Raw genomic sequence first — 15,378 nt, 5'->3', positions numbered from 1 at the left:
GGAGTCCCTCCCCAAACATATGGTAGCAGTAAGAACTTCTCAGAATCAATCTCACATAAGTCTATCTGCCTGAAAGAAGCAGAGACAAGTTGAGCTGCCTAGGCAAGTCACAGACCAACTGAGGCACCTTAAAAGGACACTCTCCAACCTGCTGAAGTACTAATATATTAACAAATCATAGATAATAAAACTGACTTCCAAAATTAAAATGGAAGAAGACTTTGAACCCAAAAGGAAAACAATAGAACAAAATGAATTATAAATTATAAAGGGAAGAATATATTTTAAAATGATACCATTTAGTAAAGAGAATAATTACAAAATAGAATTGTATCATTTTTAACTGTGAATATTTTGTTATTCAAAATTCAGTTTGAGTTTATATACCTAGACAGGTTTTTATGAAATACTCCATATATGTTCACTATACACATTCCAATCAGGCAGCTAGAGTCCTTCATTTACACTTCCAACCCACATTTCATTGTTTCTGTATTAAAATGTGATTCATCATATCATATGCCAGATAGTTTTGAATTTCCACTTCCTAGTGCAGTTGTTGACAACTTCTACATAGTTAATACATATTTACCAAAGGCTGAAGGAAGAACATTGTCTCTATTTTCTAAATCTTTTTAAACCATACATAGGACTGACTATATGAAGTTCCACCAGGCTCCAGTGGATATTCCCAATCCAGTGGTACACAGATAGTCCTGGTTAAACCAAATGAGTACCACAACAAAATCAAAAGTCAAGAATATGAGAAAAGGGCAAGTAGGGAGGACGGATGTTGGCAAGGGTGATAGGGTGATACCAGCAGGTTGGGAAAGAGAAACCACAATATACATACATTAAATTGTCAAAATACCTATATAAAATGGAACTTTATCTCCCATCCAACAGTTTGACTGATAAAGAAACTTGAAACAAGGAAAACTGGAGCCCTTCCAGGCCCTAACCTCTAGCGATCCCAGCTTCAGGTGAGCTTGGGTCTCCAGGGGGACACTCCCCATGCCCCGCCCAACACCCAACCCCTCAATCTTCTAGGGGCCCACTCCTGGCATCCAGAAGACCCGCCCACATAGGAAAGGTATCAGCTCTGCCAGGCTTCAACCACCAGCAACCCAAGCTTCAGCTTAAGGAATGAAGGAGACCAGTGGAGACAGAAAGAACCCACCTGCACCAACTGGAAAAACATGGGATGAAGACAGAATAAGAGCTCACTCAGCAATAGAAAGACCAACATGACTCCACCAGAATCTAGAGAACCAACGTGAGCAAGACCTAAAAGCAGGGGAGAGAGGCCTTAAAAATTATTTTATGAAGATGATAGAGGTCCTCAAAGAGGAAACAAGGAAATCCCTTAAAGAAATAGAAGAAAAAACAAACAAAAAACATGAAATGGGGGAAAAATTCAAGAAATAAACAAATCTCTCAAAGAATCTAAAGAGTACCAAGAAAAAACACCAAACAAATGAAGGAAACAACTCAAACAGTTGAAGGATTGAAAGCTGAAATAGAAACAATAAAGAAAACACTGAATGAAGGGATTCTGGAAATACAAAAGCTGGGTAAACGACCAGGAACTACAAATGCAAGTATCCCCAATAGAATACAAAAGATGGGAGAGATAATCTCAGGTGTTGAAGACTCATTAAAGGATATACAGTCGTCAACCAAAGAAAATCTCAAAACCAACAAATCCCTAACACAAAATATCCAGGAAATATGGGACACCGTAAAGAAGCCAAACCTGAGAATAATAGGTATAGAAGAAGGCAAAGAAATACAGCTCAAAGGTACAGAAAACATATTCAACAAAATCATAGAAGAAAACTTCCCTAACGTAAAGAAATGAAAATACAAGAATCTTACAGAACACCAAATAGGCTGGACCAGAAAAAGAAGTCACCTCACCATATAATAATCAAAACATCAAACCTCAGAATAAAGAGAAAATATTAAGAGCAGCTAAAAAAAAACAGGCCAAGTAACATATAAAGGCAGACCTATCAGAATTACAACTGACTTCTCAATGGAAAATATAAAAGCCAGAAGATCCTAGAAAGATGTCATACAAATGCTAAGGGAACAAGGATGCCAGTCCAGACTACTATATCCAGCAAAGCTTTCAATTACCTTAGATGGAGAAAACAAAATATTCTATGACAAAGCCAGATTTAAACAGTACATATCCATGAATCAAGCTCTACAGAAAGTACTAGAAGGAAAACCTAGACACAATGAAGATAACTACACTCACAAAGACACAGGCAATTAACCAAACAACAAAAGAAAAAGGGAGGAGAACCTACACACAATAACTCTACTACCAATAAATAAAGCACAAACTAGAATTATCAAATACTGGTCATTAATATCCCTCAGTGTCAATGGTCTCAACTTGCCTATAAAAAGACACAGACTAGCAGAATGGATACGAAGACAGAACCGATCCTTCTGCTGCATACAAGAAACACATCTCAATGTCAAAGACAGATGTGACCACAGAGTAAAGAGTTGTGAAAAGATTTTCCAAGCAAACTGACCCAAGAAACATGCAGCAGTAGAAATCCTAATATCTAACAAACTAGACTTCAAATTAAAATCAATCAAAAGAGGTGAAGAAGGACATTTCATATTCATCAAAGAAAAAGTCCATCAAGATGAAGTCTCAATTTTGAACATCAATGCCCCAAATACAAAGGCACCCACATTTTTGAAATAAACATTACTGAAGTTCAAATTGCATATAAAATCTCACACACTAGTAGTAGGATACTTCAACACTCTGCTCTCACCACTAGACAGGATCTCCAGACAGAAACGTAACAAAGAAACAAAAGAACTAATAGAAGTTATGACCCACCTTGGTTTAACAGACATCTATAGAACATTACACCCAAACAAAAAGGGATATACCTTCTTCTTGGCGCCACATGGAACCTTCTCCAAAATTGACCACAAAATAGGAAACATAGCAAATCTCCCAAGATACAAAAAATTGGAATAACCTCCTGTATCTTATCAGACCACAATGCATTAAAATTATAATTCAACAATAACAGAAATTGCAAAAACCAGCCAGGCAGTGGTAGCACACGACTTTAATCCCAGCACTCAGGAGGAAGAGGCATGCTGATCTCAGTGAGTTCAAGACCAGGCTGGACCGACAACCTCCAAAACAATACAGAGAAACCCTGTCTCGTAAAACCAAAAAAAAATTGCAGAAACACTACAACTCATGGAAATTGAACAATGCACAATTGCACCATCCCTGGGTAAAGGAAGAAATAAAAAAAAAAGAAATTAAACACTTCCTGGATTCAATGAGAATGAACACACAACATACCCAAACTTATGGGACACTCTGAAAGCAGTGCTGAGAGGAAAGTTCATAGAACTAAGTGCCCACATGAAGAAACTGGAGAATAGTCATACTAGAGAATTTATAGCACAGTTGAATGTTCTAGAACAAAAAGATGCAAACTCACCCAGGAGGAGCAGACGCCAGGAAATAATCAAATAGAGGGCTGAAATCAATCAAGTAGAAACCAGGAAAACATTGAGAAGAATCAATGAAACAAAGAGTTGGTTCTTTGAGAAAATCAACAAAATAGACAAACCTCTGTCCAATTATGGTATGAGTATTGTTTTTCATTTATTGAAACAAGTTCAAGGTCAATTTTGTGATGTGTATATTTCTCCTCTTGATTAAGTATTGTGCTTATACTGATCTTTTAAAACGTAATGCACAATTGAATACAGACTATAGATAGTTACTTATGATAGTCAGAATTTATAGTTAGGTAAGTTAGGTTTTCTAGATATATAGAGATGTATTTGAGACAGATAGTCTTCAAACCTTTCAAAGACCTTCAGAAAATGGCATTTAAAATGGTTTAGGGTTTTTCTTGACAATGAGAAATGTCTGCTCCTGGCAGCACCAATTATGTCTGAGAGGAAGATGGTCATTGAAGAAACTCGTTATGGAGTTTGCTTTCAACATGGCAAGATTAGCCATTTGGGCAAGAAACTGCTTTTGCCTGTACTGCTTGACTGTTGTTGTATAATCTAGACATGCAGGACCCACAGAAAAGTGACTGCTGAACTCAGTCTTACAGGGTTCCTGCTTCATGGAAGAGTCTACGAGACTTTCTGCAGGACACAGAGAAATGACTGACAGACTGCCAATGCACATGGACAGTTTAAAATTTCCTGCTTTGCTGAGAAGTGTTCCAGACACTTTGTGGCCTATGGGCTGAAAATGGATGCCCCTATATTACAGAGGAACTTCAGGTGACTGTCCAGGCAGTAAGATGTCTCTGTCAATCCTAGTGTCTTATATATTACCCTTCTGTGGTCTTTGATAGAGGTGAAGACAGATAGTTATAATTATAGTTTTCCTTAGTCATAATAAGAGATAAGCTACATATAGGACTTTGGACTCACAAGAATGAGATAGATGATATTTTCTTTAAATCTTGCTAAATGTTGATAGACAAATATTGTAACTATGTTCTTACTTGATAATGGTTCTTTTATATGTAATTTGAATATGTTAAAGTTAAGACCTTTCTTTTTGTTTAAACAGAAAAGAGGAGATGTTGGGGGTAATTCCTGTGCATTTGTCAATATAGCACTGCTGGCCAATAGGAATCTAGATAGGTGGGACAAGGAGTCCAGGAGAATTCTGGGAAGGAGAAACACAGGGAATCGAGATGTAATGCCATGGGGTAGGAAGCCCGGAAACTTCTCTGGTAAGAGACAAACTTAGATTAACAACTATGGGGTAATTACTTAGTCAGAGCTAGCCAGTAAGAAACAAGCAAGGCCAACAGCTTCATAATTAATATAGCCTCCTGTGTGTTTATTTGGGACGGATGCAGCTCTAGAACCAGGCTGGTGGGAAGGCTTCTCTCAAAGAAAAAGCTTCTCCTTACAGGATACCAAAAAATGGAAAGATCTCCCATGCTCTTGGATAGGTAGGATCAACACAAAAAAGTCACAATCTTGCCAAAAGCAGTCTAGAGATTCAAGGCAATCCCTATCAAAATTCTGGCACAATTCTTCACAGACCTTGAAAGAACAATAATCAGCTTTATATGGAAAAACGAAAGGCCCAGGATAGCCAAACAACCCTGTACAATAAAGGAACTTCAGGAAGCATCACCATACCTGACTCCAAGCCCTATTATAGAGCTATAGTCCTGAAAACAGCCTGGTATTGGCACAAAATAGAGAAGTAGACCAATGGAACCGAATTGAAAACCCTGATTTTAACCCACACAGCTATGAACACTTGATTTTTCACAAAGAAGCTAAAAGTATACAATGGAAAAAGAAATCATCTTCAACAAATGGTGCTGGCATAACTGGGTATTGGTATGTAGAAGACTGCAGACAGATCCATGTCTATAGCCTTGCACAAAACTTGAGTCCAAATGGATTAAAGATCTCAACATAAATCCAACCACACTGGAACTATTAGAAGAGAAAGTAGGAGATACTTTTCAATGAGTTGGTACAAGAGACCACTTCCTGAGCATAACACCAGTGGCACAGACACAGAGATCGACAATTAACAAATGGGACCTCCTGAAACTAAAAAGCTTCTGTAAGGCAAAGGACACAGTCAACAAGACAGAAAGGCAGTCCACAGAATGGGAAAAGATATTCACTGACCCCACATCTGACAGAGGGCTGATCTCCAAAATTTACAAAGGACTCAAGAAGCAAGTCTCCAAAACACCAAACGATCCAATTAAAAGGTTGGGTACAGAATTAAATAGAGAATTCTCAATAGAGGAGGCTAAAGTGGCCAAGAGACACTTAAGAAAGTGCTCAACATCCTTAGCCATCAGGGAAATGCAAATCAAAACAACCCTGAGATACCATTTTACTCCTGTCAGAATGGCTAAAATCAAAAACACCGAAGACAATTTATGCTGGAGAGGATGTGGAAAGAGGGGAACACTTCTCCACTTCTGGTGGGAATGCCAACTCATACAGCCACTTTGGAAAGCAGTATGAAGGTTCCTCAGGAGAATGGGAATCAATCTACTACAAGACTCAGCAAATCCACTCTTAGGCATATATCCAAAAGAGGCAAATTCATACAACAAGGACATCTGCTCCACTATGTTCATAGCAGCATTATTTTTAATAGCCAGTACCTGGAAGCAACCTAGATGCCCCTCAACTGAAGAGTGTTTAGAGAAAATGTGGTACATTTACACAATGGAGTATTACTCAGCAGAAAAAAACAACAGAATCTTGAAATTCGCAGGAAAATGGACAGCCCTAGAAGAAATCATCCTTAGTGAGGTAACCCAGTCACAAAAAGACAAACATGGTACGTACTCACTCATATATGGATTTTCGACATGGATCAGGATAGTGCCAGTCTGCACTTCCACTGACAGAAAGTCTGGGAAACATGAGAGAAATATGCATGGTACCCCAGAGAATAGGATTGATGCAAGAACTTCTGAACAGATTGGGAACATGGTGAGGGGTGTGGGGGGAGTGGGAGCTGGGAAGAAAAGATGGGCAGAAGAGGAAGAGAGAGTAGTTCATAGGGGAACAGGAAGGTTGAGTGGGGGGTAGAATAGGGGGAAGAGGGAATCATAGGTTAGAAGAGAGATCTGGCACCAGTGAGACCTCTAGTGATCTAAAGGGATGACACCAACTGGCATGCTAAGCAATAGTGGAGAGACCACCTCGAATTCCCACTCCTGATAATGAACTTGATGTGTATAACCATTCTGGAGCCTTCATCCAGTGACTGGTGGAAACAGATGCAAACCCCCACAGTTAAACACTGAATTGAACCCAAGGAACCCAGTGACAGTGAGAGAGGAGCGATGAGCAAATTGGCAAGGAATGGGTTGGCAAAACCAACAGAGACAGCTGATCTGAACAGGGGAGAGGTCTTGGACCCCAGACAGACACCTGGGAGGCCAGCATGGAACTGATCCAGACCCCCTGAGTGTGAGAGTCAGTGAGGAGGTCTGGGAAACCTATTGGGGCCCTGGGCAGTGGATCAGTGTTTATCCCTGGCATACAAACGGACTTCGTATGTCCATAACACAAAGAGGGATGGTCTGTCAGCCTGGACTCTTAGGGGAGTGCCTGGACCCTGCCCTTAATGATATCCCCTATGTGGAAGTAAGTGGCGATAGGTTGGGAAGCTGGGGGGGATGATGGGGGGGTGTGGGAGGAGGAGAGGGAGAGGGAAGTGGGGGAAAATACCACGTGGAAATACATAGATTAAGAGAAGTGGGTTAATAATTAAGAAGGAATTAGGCAATAAGAAGCCCTAGATACCAGTCAACATTTTTATAACTAATATAGCATCCTTGTGCTTATTTGGGTCTCGAGGGCAGTGGGTTAGCAGAAAAGAACCCTGCAACGGAGGAGTTCCAGTGAGGACCCAGTGATGATGGTATATCATGAACCAGATGCTTTGAATCAGACCAGTGATTCATTGTAATATTCATTTGCCAGCAAAATATATGGAATAAAGGTGTATACAATAAAAAGACAAAAACAAGGAAAACTGCTTGTTCAAGATGGTATAAATGTTCAGAGATACTGAAGTAAAATCAAAAGCCTCCCCATAACTCTTTTGTAGAAGATGAAGAGTTCCAACCATAATAAGGGTGGCTGATATGCAAGGGATGCCAGCCCTATTCTAAAGAGAAAAAAGTGGATGGGAATGGGGATGGTGAAAGTGGAGACTGGGGTTAGGGGCTGGAAAGGGTAAAGAGAGGGAGGGGAAACATATATTGGGTCAGAAAAGATAATTAATTTAATATTTTTAAAGAAATTGAAACAAGGAAGCTTAAGGTGAAAATAGATAGTTCCTCTATAATTTGGACATTCCAGAGCTCAAGCTTTTGGGAATGTTACAATAATGGCTTCCCAAAAGGTTTCAAGTACTCATGAAAAGATTTGGGAACCAACATTAGCTTCTATGATGATCTTGGTAGAAAAGACTCCATCAACTGAAGGAGAATAACACCTGATTCCAAACTGGCTTCATTTTAAACAGCCCGAGACTCCTCTAAATTACTAGCTAGTATTGAATGCAAAGAATAATTTCATATTTTAGTTTCATATTGCATACATGTTTGCCTATAAACAAAGTGTGCTTTTCTGTGGGCCAAATGTCTATCTACAAAGCACTTCTTGAGAGAAAAATCCTGCAAGAACAGGAAATGTAGTAAATATAAGAAGTCATTTCCATTCCCTGTTTCCTAAGCAATGATGGGCACTAGGGAATTGAAACATATGAGACTGTGTAGTGAAGAGAGTTCTTAGGGAAAGCAACCCACACAGGTTGAAAGACTAAAATTTAGAAAGCAGAGTCAATAGAGGTGAGGCGACAAATGGTAGCAAAGAAAACTTAAAAAAAACAATGGGAAAGATCTCTCCAGTCACTGAGGGGGAAAGGCACTGCTTTTAGTTTTGTGAAACTATCATGAAATGTTAGGTCATGTCACTAAAGGTTTTGAGCAACTGTAAAATGGTGGAAAAATGAAATCTTGTCAGTAACTGGTAGGAAAATATTAATAAATACAACCCCCATGAACATCTATGTCTTGAAACTCAGTCCCACTCACTCATCACCTACTTCACATGTTTATTTACTTGTGCCACAGGGTAAACCTGGGTCCTACAATGAATACTGTCTCCCAAGTATCCCTTGAAAAACTATATTTGCTGTGAATATGGAGTTGCATGTGGTGGCAATTTGCCAATTGCCTATTTGGGAACAATGGCTATAGCTGAATATAGCTATAAAATGTCAGTGTGCTCAAGCCATTTTTTGGGGATCTCTTCTTTCAAGACTCATCACAATTAAAGTGCAGAATAAGAGCTCACCAAAGATAGCAGGTATCAAGTTGGAAAACATATATTTTGTAGGGTGTCATGTACCTACCAAGGAATATACAAAATGGTCAGATGCTGGTTTGAGGAACAGAATCTCTCAAGGTTGAGAATCCAATATGTGAGGATCTATGGGTCTCTTAAAACCTGGCATCTTTAAAGAAGCAGGCCAAGTGGCTGAGTATTTCACAGTGTGAAAGTACCAGTAATTTGTCTTCTATGTACTGTGTACATTCCCAGAAGTCCTGCTTGGAAGGAGGTATAAGATTCTTTTCACAAACACAAAGTCTTCATAAACTGCAGGGTTGTGACCCTTCTAAAAATGTCCTAGTCAGATGAGGGTCTATATGTCTAATCCTTCTTCATGGACATCCTATCCCAGTGCAGCCTAGAATGTTGACAAATGGAGAGTGAGCTGTTGTTTTGCCATCAACAATGTCTGACAGAGTGGGAGAGAGCCAAAACTGCAATTATCATGACTCTATAAGTACACTAACATAAATAATTCCATGCAAACTGCATCTTGCAATGATCTGGGAAAATGCTATAGCAGTGACATATACATGTGTATATCTATTCCTTCTCATGACTGATGGTAAATTCATTATGATGTCAACACTACAATATGCTATCTACAAAACACAATATTGTTTTCTCTTTTCCCTGAAGTCATCTCTTTTGGACAGCCTTCGTCTCTAAACAAAATCAAAAGCAATAAACACACCACCTGGAAACCATGCTTCATTCTTCCCCTATCAGCATGGCCTTAATCCAAGGCATTATGTCATCTGGCCTTCTTCCAAAACTTCTGTCCACGCATTGTGTGGCTGTATCACTCTAGGAATACTATTTTCTTTCACTGGGAATTCTGCCTCTATGTTGGCAGTTTGTCCTTTCTCCAAAAATTTCTCAAATGATATGAATATTGAGATTAGATAGACAATGGAGGGAAAATAAAAGATGAGAGTCTGCTATAAAGATACTTAAATGATAAAGTCCATATCAATGGAGCCAAATGGAACCACGTCTCCATATTCATTTTGTATATATCTACACAGCTGGGACACCTGAAAAAAATCCAAAATGTCAGTTCTGTCACTTATTCATTAGTAGCATTGCTATGGGGACATTTTATCAACTAAATTCTTACAGTTCTGTTTTAATTTTTCAAATTCCAATACAGAAGTGATGTATACTATTCATGACAGAAAAAGTGAATGATTTGTCTTTCCTCCTTAGTAGGCCCACAGAAAATGCTTTGCTTCATGTAGATGCACCCCCACAAGTGCCTTGTATGCCTTCCTTTGTAATATGGTTTGTTCTTTGTCACTAGATAGATCTTCCTTGCAAAATCATCTCAGACTGAAGGCAAAGTTCAAGTCCTCAGTTTATGCTCTGAGTTTTTGTCAAGGTCTTTAGAAAAAGTTTGGGATCAAGGAGCTAGTTTGATATTTGCTTGAGACACTTAAACTCTGAAACCCCCAGTTTCCTGATCTGCTCTGGAAAGACATTTTACTAAACTATGAGCAGGATTCCTTCAATTTCTAAAACTAGCTCCGGGATCTCCTGGCCTGGGGACTGCAATCAGGTAGACTTGCCCACAGAGGACCAAGCAACCAGGAGTCTACTGAGAGTGCCAGTCTACTCCCACCCCCAATCAGGGCACAGGGCAGAAGGCAATGGGCAGATGTGAACACGGCTCCCACCTCGGGTCAACTTCCTTCCCCTTGCCCTCTCTGGGTTCTTCTGGCCTGGGGACCACAGACAGGTTGAATTTCTCCCCAGCTCACCAAGCAACCTTGAGTCTGCTGATAGCACTATGCTAATACAGCTCCCACCCAATGTGAGAGGGTTTGGCTCAGACCTGCCTGTACCCACCATGAGACCCATCAGGGTATTGGACCTGCTTGCAACCACCAGATGAGAACCTTGGACCTGTACCCATCAGGAAAGGAAGAGACCCCACCTGTACCTACTTGGAAGAAGGGATGGGAAGAAGACAATATAAGAACACATTCAATAAAAGAAAAACCAAGATGACGGACACCACCAGACTCTAGGGACTCTACACCAGTAAGACCTGGACATACCAACACAGATGAAGCAGAAGAAAACGACCTTAAAAACAACTTGATGAAGATGATAAAGACCCTAAAAGACAAAATGAGAAAATCCTTTAAAGAAATGGAGGAAATGACAAACCAAAAAGTGCAAGAAACAATTCAAGCAGGGCAAGGATTAAAAGCTGAAATACAGATAATAAAAAAAACAAAGTATTTCACAAAACAGAAATGGAAGGTTGATTTCCAAACTCATTTATTTATTTACTTATTTATTTATTTATTTGTTTGTTTGTTTGAGTTTTTCAAGACAGGCTACAGGTTCTCTCTGTAGACCAGGCTGGTTTCAAACTCACAGAGATACACCTACTCTGCCTCTTGAGTGCTAGGATTAAAGGCATGCACCACCAATGCCCATTGTTTCCAAACTTTTTATGAGGCTACTATTATATTGATGCCCAAGCCACAAAAAGACACAACTAAGAAAGAGAATTACAGACCAATATACCTCATGAAAATTAATGCAAATGTACTCAATAAAATACGAGCAAATCAAATCCAAGAACACATTAGAAAACATCTATAGTGATCAACTAGGATTCATACCAGGAATACAGGGATGGCTTAACATACAAAAATCTATAAATGTAATTCACCATATAAAAAAGCAGAGAAACAAAAATCACATGATCATCTCACTTGATGCAGAAAAAACCTTTGAGAAAAATCAATACCCCTACATGATAAAGATCCTGGAGAGATCAAAGATAAGAAGAACACACCTGAACAAAATAAAAGCAATATACAGTAAACCAACGACCAACATCAAGCTAAATGGACAGAAACTCAATGCAATTCCTCTAAAATCAGGAACAAGTCAAGGCTGTCCACTCTCTCCATACATCTTCAATATTGTACTTGAAGTTCTAGCTAGAGCAATAAGACAACAAATAGAGTACAAAGGGATATAAATTTGAAAGGAAGAAGTCAAACTTACACTATTTGCAGATGATATAATAGTTTTAACGCAAGTGACCCAAAAAAACTCTACCAGGGAACTCCTACAGCTGAAAAACACCATCAGCACAGTGGCAGGATACAAGATGAACAAAAAAAAGTAGCCCTACTACATCCAGACAACAAAAGGGCTGTGAAAGAAATCAGAGAAACATCACAATTTACAATAGCCAGAAACAACATAAATTATCGTGGGTTAATGCTAACCAAACAAGTGAAAGATCTGTATAGCAAGAACTTTGAGTCTTTAAAGAAAGGAATTAAAGATGATACCTGAAAATGGAAAGATGTCTCATGCTCTTGGATAGGAAGGATCAACATAGTAAAAACGGCAATCTTGCCAAATCAATCTACAGATTCAATGCAATCCCCATCAAAATACTGGCACAATTCTTTACAGACCTTCAAAGAACAATAATCAAGTTTATGTGGAAAAGCAAAAGACCCAGAATAGCCAAAACAATCCTGTACAATAAAGGAACTTTCAGAGACATCACTATCCCTGATTTCAAGCTCTATTATAGAGCTATAGTCTTGAAAACAGCTTGATATTGGCACAAAAATAGACAGGTAGACCAATGGAACATAACTGAAAACCCTGATGTTAACCCAAATGCTTCGGGACACTTGATTTTTGACAAAGAACGTAAAATTATACAATGGAGAAAAGAAAGAATCTACAACAAATGGTGTTGACATAACTGGATGCTGGCATGTAGAAGACTGGAGATAGATCCATGTCTATCACCATGCACAAAATTTAATTCCAGATGGACCAAAGACCTTAACATAAATCCAGTCACACTGAACCTCTTAGAAGAGAAAGTGGGAGATACCATTGAATGAATTGGTACAGGAGACAGCTTCATGAACATAACACCAGTAGCACAGACAATGATGTTGACAATTAATAAATGGGACCTCCTAAAACTGAGAAGCTTCTGCAAGGCAAAGGACAAAGTCAACAAGACAAAAAGGCAGACCTAAGAATGAGAAAAGTTACTAACTAACCCCACATTTGACAGAGGGTTGATCTCCAAAATTCCCAAAAACTCAAGAAGCAAGTCTCCAAAACACCAAAGTATCCAATTAAAAAGTGGGCTTCAGAATTAAATAGAGAATTCTCAATAGAGGAATCTAAAATGTCTGAGAGGCACTTTAAGAATGTGCTCAACATCTTCAGCCATCAAGGAAATGCAAATCAAAACAACTCTGAGATACAATCTCACTTTTGTCAGAATAGCTAAAATCAAAGTCACTAATGACAGTTTATGCTGGAGAGGATGTTGAGAAAGAGGAACACTCCTCCACTGCTGGTGGGAGTGCCATCTGTTACAGCCACTTTGAAAATCAGTATTACATTTCCTCAGGAGAATGGGAATCAACCTAACACAAGACCCAGAAAATCCAAAAGATACATATCCATACAACAAGGACATCTGTTTCACTATGTTCATGACAGCATTATTTGTAATAGCCAGAACCTGGAAGCAACCTAGATGCCCCTCAACTGAAGAGTGGATAGAGAAAATGTGGTACATTCACACAATGGAATATTATTCAGCGGAAAAAAATAGTGGAATCTTGAAATTTGCAAGCAAATAGATGGCACTAGAAGAAACCATCCTGAGTGAGGTAACCCAGTCACAAAAAGACAAACATGGTGTGTACTCACTCACATATGGGTTTTAGACATGACACAGGGTATTGCCATCCTACCATCTCACCGCCAGAGAGTCTGGGAAACAGGGAGGACCCTACCATAGGTAGGCATGGTACTCCAGAGAAGAGAAATGGGACAGGATCTCCTGAGTGAACTGGGAGCATTGGGAAAGGGGAGAGGGAACTGCAGGAAGGTTAGGATGAGAAAAGAAGGAGATAGGAGGATATGGGGGAGCAGGAAGGATGAATCTGGGGAAGAATAGGGGAGAGCAGGATGAGAGATACTATAATATAAGGAGTCATTATAAGTTTGAAGAGAGATCTGGCACTAATGAGATTTCCAAAGATCTACAAGGATGACACCAACTGGCAATCTAAACAATAGTGAGGAGGCTACCTTAAATGCCCTTCCCTGACAATGAGATTGATGACTAAGTTATATGCCATCATAGAGGCTTCATCTAGTGGCTAATGGAAGCAGAGGCAGACAACCACAGGTAAACACTGAACTGAACTCCTGGAACCCAGTTGCAGATAGGGAAGAGTGATGATCAAAGGGGTCAAGACCGAGAGTGTGGTGAAGCCCACAGAAACAGCTGACCTGAACAAGGGGAAACTCATGTACCCCAGACTGATAGCTGAGAGGCCAACATGGGACTGATTCAGATCTCCCAAAATATTTACATATTTTCATAATAGTAGAAAATTTCTGTTATAAAGTAGCAATAAAAATAATTTATTTGGGGGGGTCACCACGAGATGAAGAACTGTGTATTAAAGGTTGTAGCATTAGGAATGTTGAGAATCACTGTTCTAAAGTAACAGACACCATTTAAAACCTTGATTTATGCTGAGACAAAGAAAAGTCTCTCACTCAAAAAGTAAATGGTATGTGTAAAAGATTTGGTGTTCTTGCCTTTAGTTATCATGCCTATAGGCTGGTCTTATCTCAGGCCATCTGCTAGTTGCCAAGTTCTGAATAGTGATCAAATATGCTGTCTCACAGCTCCATATTTCCTATATAGGCTCCTTTTCATTGAAAAGGGCATCACCTAAGATTGGATTTTTTAAAGAAGAAGTCATTCTATGAACTCACTCATACATGTATATTAGACATAGAGCAAAGGATTACCAGCCTAAACTCCACACCTCCAGAGAAGCTAGTAAACAAGGAGGACTGTAAGAGAGACCTACACGGTCCCCCAGTGAAGTGGAAAGGTACAGGAGCCCCTGAACAAATAGGAAGCATGGAGTGGAGGGTGAGGGAGGGAGGAGAAATAAGAGGGGAGAAGAGGAAGTGGGGAAGAGAACATGAAGCATCAGGAAGATTGAGTGGGAAGAAGAATACAGAAGAGTGAAGAAAAGAGACACATCAATAGAGGGAGCCCCATAGGTTTAAAGAGAAATGTAGCACTAGGGAATTGTACAGAGATCCACAAGTATGACCACAGCTAGGAACCTAAACAATAGTAGAGAGGCTGCCTTAAATGCCCTTCCCCTATATTGAGAATGATGACTAACTTAAATGCCATCCTAGAGCCTTCATTCAGTAGCTGATGGAAACAGACACAGCCAAGCACTGAGCCAAACTCCTGGAATACAGTTTTAGAGAGGGAGAAGTGACGAACAAAGGGGTCAAGACCACGAAAGGGAAAACCACAGAAACAGCTGACCTGAGCAAGTGGGAACTCATGGACCCCAGTCTGACAGTTGGAAAGCCAACATAGGACCAAAGCAGGAC

The sequence above is a fragment of the Mesocricetus auratus genome, unplaced genomic scaffold (genome assembly GCF_017639785.1).
Source record: "Mesocricetus auratus isolate SY011 unplaced genomic scaffold, BCM_Maur_2.0 Super-Scaffold_100003, whole genome shotgun sequence".
NCBI lineage: Eukaryota > Metazoa > Chordata > Mammalia > Rodentia > Cricetidae > Mesocricetus > Mesocricetus auratus.
This window is presented reverse-complemented; position numbering follows the sequence as displayed.